General features: G+C 46.3%; 1 pseudogene; it reads right to left on the reverse strand.

Moving 5' to 3' along the window:
• Nucleotides 1-325: 325 nt before the first annotated feature.
• On the reverse strand, nucleotides 326-4,004 carry LOC149347413 (uncharacterized; annotated as a pseudogene).
• Nucleotides 4,005-5,142: the final 1,138 nt, after the last annotated feature.

Here is a 5,142-nt window from a genome sequence, read left to right on the forward strand (position 1 = left end):
GTCAGAAAAACAAAGTTACAGAGCATTTCTGAAGCACTTCAAAGACCAAACAACACAGTGTGTAACCTTTAACGAGGAACAGACACAAAATTTTTCACAAAAAGTAGCGAATGATTTCTTTCATGGGTGCAAGGAGATGCCTTCTTGCAAGTTTCACCCGCAGGAGTTGAATGGAACATATGATTTTGAATGGTGTGTGATGAGCCGTTCGTCTTTTCCACTCGTTCCAGTGACGTCAAGGTGCACTTTCCCAATTACTGTGACGCTACCAAACCGTGTGGTAGTTCACTGGAGCAACCAGCGCTTGCTAGCGACACAGTCGTCATCAGGAAAGCACAGGTTGGCCAGTCGACTTGTACGTCAAGGTGTAGTTGAGTGCTGGCAGTGACAGAGACATAGGCTGCAGGTACAAAATTGTTTGTAATTAATTATCAATTCTGTGCGCAAGAGTTGTGAGCTCATTTTCACGATTACTAGGCCCATATGCGCCTTTCTATGCAAAAAAAAACGGACACTCGAAAGCTTTGTGCCTGTACTCCTACATGATGTAAGGAAGTGGAGCAAAATGGTGTACAATACTTAAACACTCCATCCAGTCTCCTTTCGCAGCATCAAAAATGTGGTGCGCCCTCCAAGTACAGTGGTGCCTTGGATGTGGCCTGTTTCATTCTCTCTGTAGAAAGTATTTATTTAGCATAAAACATGAAATACGAACACACAACTTCCGGGACCCAACAAAATTTGTTTAAGGGTCGCGACCACTATAAGCTGTTACATATGATGTAGACGACAGCAACAAATAAGGCAACTATATAGCAATAAGAATGTTACAGCAGTAGGCACTGGATACTAGTGAAAACATCGAATAAACATGTTATAATTAGAAAACAAAACACAAACCAAAGCACTAAGGAATGTACACTAGGTTGAACTTAGTAGCAAATGTTTTAATTGTTTTTGAAAACGTCCTTTTCCTTCTCTTCCTGTTTGCCTTTCGGTTCTACTATTAGTCGTCCTTTCAGATAGCAGAACCCCACACAAACTAGAACAATGCTGTTCATCAACTTCTTGTGATGAATACGAATAATTGCACGTTCAATGTGAATTCTCAGGTATGAGATGCGTCTTGATGCCGTTGCTTCTCCTTCACTAAACTGAAGCCTGCCTTTTGAGAAACCCGGCCTGTTGAGCTTCATCCCCTTTCCTTCATGGAATCGCTCAATCTAAAGCCTGTGGCAGCCAAGATTATGCGGCCTTCAGACAAGTTGTCAATAAATCCGGTCTTCAACAATGAACTTATCTGCCGCTCGTCCACCATATGTGCCAGATACAAACATGATGAAGCCACTTGGTGCAACGGCGACGAAGAACTTGACAGTGTTGCAGCCTTTCTAGGAGATGTATGTCTGCCCTTTGGGATAAAGTTTCTTGGGACACGCTTGTACACTTCAGGGCAGTCTACAATGACTGTAGTGTCAGCATACTGACTCTTGGCAAACTGTTGTGGCATTGTTCATAAAATTGTTTCAATTGGCAGCCATGCAACAACTTGGTCATAATTCCATGCAAAATGTCTATCATTTTGAGAAATATTCTTTCTGTTTGTGCCACTGATGTGTAAGATCTCAGGGGCAAGTCAAAATACAAGAGTCCTAATCGCAGTCGCATGAGTGTTAGCAAGACTTGGTCGCCAATCGTCATGTTTTCACAATCCTTACCAAGACCACCCACTGTTCTCACGAGTTTCCTAAAGCCATCAAGGCCAAGGACCGTGTAAAAATTGCACGCTGCCTCAGAAAGGTCCTCAGAAGCTGGTCTTGGTATGGTTTGTGTTCCTAAGCGCTGAAATTTGGTTTCTGTAGCTACATATGAGTGGTCAACATGTATGATGGAATATGGGTCTTCCTACTGAACACCCACACTGCAAACTTGCACCTCTGCTTGGCAACTCTTGTCACACTTTGGCAAGCTCTTTATTTTTGAGTGGAAGCAGGACCACGGCAGCTGAGATCATGAACACTGCTCTCGCACTCATCCGAGTCTGAAGTCTGCTGCGAATGGTCTGCTGTGTACCAGGTTGAACTTGAGGCAGGGGTGTGGCTTGTGCAAGTGTCATTGCCAGAAAGGATGCTGTGTGGCCTGCACATAAAAATAAAACAAAGCATCGAAGGAAATGTCAGACGACATGTAATGGGTTCATGCTCTCAAGGCTCCACTTCGCGACACATTTTTCTTTCATGCTACGAATACTACGATTCATTTATACCACATTTCGGTGAGTTGATTATGTTTGAGTGAGGCAGCTTGACTACTTGGATGAAGACAAAGGAGAGACATATTACCTGGCTATCCATTATGTGCACCGATGAAGCATTCGCCTTTGTCTGGAGGGTTCTCAGGATTGGCGTCCTTCCACGTGTCGCCTATGTAAGTCCACAGAGATGGTTCATGTGAACCGCGGCGCTCGATAACATGGTAACAATCCGGTACTTTTCCTATTTTCTCAGTATCCCACGTGTACAGTCAGGGACAAAAGTCTGCGGACCACGTGTTCCTCTAACGAAGCCGCTAGCTCTGCTATTAGTCGGCGGCTGGAGACCATACTTGTGGAGGTAAAGGTTAAATTTTTGTTCTTTCACCTCCACAAGTTCGGTCTCCAGCCGCTGTCTGATAGTATAGTTATAAGCTTCGTTTGAAGAACACGTGGTCCGGAGACTTTTTCTCCCGATTGTACATTCTTTAAGAATTTTCAGATGTGGCTTGTTAATTTCAACCACGCGTTTTGAACCACAGCATGTTAGTAACCCTTCTACAATTACAGCACAAAAAGCCGCCGCGGTGCCTCAGTGTTTATGGTGCTCGGCTGCTGACCCGAAAGACGCGGGCTCGATCCCGGCTGCGGCGGTCCTAATTCGATGGAGGGGAAATTCGAAAGACCCGTGTACTCTGCGATGTCAGTCCTGTTAAAGAACCACAGGCGGTGGAAATTTCCGGAGCCCTTCACTACGGCGTCCCTCATAGCCTGAGTCGCTTTGGGGCGTTAAACCCCCATAAATAAAACCAAACCACAATTACAGCACACTAAAACAAGCTCTGAAATCTCTGTGTTTGTGTTGTGCATGTGACGTAGCACAAGTAGTACTCGGTGTCATACGCCTTTGAGCTTGCCTGTCACAGGGCGAAACACCATGCACGAATCTCAAATGCATCAATGCCAGTGCTTAGCGCGCCCATCTCTGACGTTACTAGCGAGTTAATAGCGTTAATAGCGAGTTTACAGCGCACCGGGTATCTTTGACGCCGTTTATCGCTGCGTGCTGGCTCCGTAACTCGCATACCTTTAATGGTTTGATAAAACCAATGGGCATATGTTTCAACGGCAAGACAGGTATCGGCAGCCTTGAGCTAGCAGTTAATTTCTCGCTCTGTACGACCACGACTTCCAGCACTCAGTACCAGGCGTTCTTGGCACAGCAAGATCGGTTGCGGGTAAACGAGAGGCCCAAACACGCATCTCGTGTAAGAGCGCTTAAGTATTCATCACGATGTCAAACAGCCACTTCCACCACATGAAAGCAGATCTGCACCACGTACTCACCTTTTTCGCGTTGCTAAGCTCAAGCATTCGGCACGGATTTGGGGCGGTAGGTTTGCAGTGAATAAAATGAACGGAACAGACCTGTAATAAACGAAAAAAAAAACGTGCAACGGCATCAGTGGCGCGGTGTCTCTCAGCAAGATGTTCACTGCCACAAGTGGGACAACACTTACGTGTGCAAGTTTGTTTGGCTGGAAGTTATTGCGACAGGGCTATCTCCCATCCCATCCCCACACTTCTCAGGCGCATCCGGAAATCTGTGCAACGAGTATACGCGGCACATACACACACGCCTCTTGCACTGATGTTCGGCGCAGTTTTCATCCACCAGAAGCTTGCGTTTACGTTGGTTGTTGTCGCAGCCAACTACGGCACAGTGCCGCCCCAATGAGTAGTTCTTGTACATCGTAGTAACTCACTCAGACCACTTATTAATGGCACAATCAAACGTCACGCAGAAATAAACACGAACATACGCCTGTACCGCACCGCTCATCCCGAGAGGCGTCCCCTGGTGTCGAGAGTAGGAGCGCGCCAGCAGCCTGCGTGCGAGGCTAAAAGAATCACCATTTTACGAGGAGCCGGCAGGAAAGGGAGAAATACTCTCAAACACGTGCGCTGCGCGACACCCCAGTGTTGCCGTCCTCCCCTGGGCTGATAATCCGGCGCGCGGAGCAACGTCCGCGGCTGCTTAGCTACCGGTCAAGCGCGTGTTTGCATCTGTACAACAAAAGCAGCAATGTTCTACGGAAAACAAAGGTCTTCTAGACATCATTGTTTTATTATCGGTTGCAGAAATAGTCGACGAAAGTAGAAAAAAACAAACGCCGCCAGTATGTACGCGCACCATGTTATACGAAGGTTTCAGCACGTCTGCGGTGTCCATTCCTTCACCGCTTTTCCGCCGGTCCCGAGTTGCGTTGGTAGTGGACGTAGTTGGTGAACAAAAAATACTTGCGGCAACAAAAAGCTTAAACGTTAGCGCACTTGGTGAACGAAATGCAAACAGAAACAAACCCACTGCCTGTGCCTAACATCTGGCGCGGAACGAAGCGCAGTGCCTGGGTTACCAAAGTATACTCTGCATAACTTTAAGAGATCAAGTATTTGGACGGCCTTGGCAGAGCTCTTTTAATTCAGCAGTACACTGTGTGAGGACTTCACAAATTTGGTCAGAACATCGTTTCGCCGCCCCACATGATCGTCAATATCGGGAGGGTGTGGGGATCGCCACCTCAAAAAAATAAATATGTCGTTAGTGCAAAAATACAAATTTAATTTGAACAGCATGGCATGAATAGAAACGGCGACATGAACTTTTACCCAACTGCAAAGTGAGGAAAAATGCAGCCATGGCAACGTAAGATGAAAAAATACGGCGTGCACAGGACGGTAAATTCTGCCATGCATTGGAATAAATTATTGGGCTGAAATCGCATTGAATGCACTGTAAAAAAAAAAGCCACACTATGCATAACCGTGCCAGATATACAACAAACGCAGCGACTTGAGCAGTGCCCCGACCCGATTGAGATTGGAATTCT

The sequence above is a fragment of the Amblyomma mixtum genome, chromosome 4, assembly GCF_055824585.1.
Source record: "Amblyomma mixtum isolate Tamu chromosome 4, ASM5582458v1, whole genome shotgun sequence".
NCBI lineage: Eukaryota > Metazoa > Arthropoda > Arachnida > Ixodida > Ixodidae > Amblyomma > Amblyomma mixtum.